Below are 690 nucleotides of genomic sequence, written 5' to 3' on the forward strand. Positions count from 1 at the left end.
ATCTCTCCCTCCCTCCCTCTTATTCATATCGAGTATCGCTGCTTTTGTTGCTACTATAATATTTTTATCGTTGTTCATTTGTTCAGATGCACATTAATCTTTGTAGATAGTTGTTAATGATTATCTTAATTTTCAGTACCATCATCACTATTACCTTTTGCTCTTCCCGTACATTTTATCATTTACTGCTAATCACATTGATCCACCGCTCATATACAACAGACCTTACCACTATCAACGGAGAAGTTGCCCCTCGCGCTTGGCCCAAAGGACGGAAACTGCCATAATTCTTCATTAACACGCAGTTGTTTCATTACAGCACAAATGTTTCGCGATTCTAGTGCAAAAAGATAATACATGAAATATAATAAGCGTAAATGAGGTTTCTGGAATATTCATTGGAGCTTGAATGATGTACAGAATCTGAAAAAAATAACATGTTATCAGAAGTTACTGAAGGCAGTGTTATAATATTAATAAACAACAGTTACAGTAATATCAGGCAGACCTGCAATCTGGTATTTTCATATAATATTGATAATAATCACGTCGTCCAGTAAGTTCTAATATTATTCTTTTAAGAACAAAAATAAATCGAAAGTTAATCATTATGAAATAAAATATAGAATGTTTACCTTACACATGTTCACCTTCTTTCTCTTTGCCCATTTTGTTAATCATTAAATAATG

Source organism: Penaeus monodon, chromosome 28 (genome assembly GCF_015228065.2).
Source record: "Penaeus monodon isolate SGIC_2016 chromosome 28, NSTDA_Pmon_1, whole genome shotgun sequence".
NCBI classification, from domain to species: domain Eukaryota; kingdom Metazoa; phylum Arthropoda; class Malacostraca; order Decapoda; family Penaeidae; genus Penaeus; species Penaeus monodon.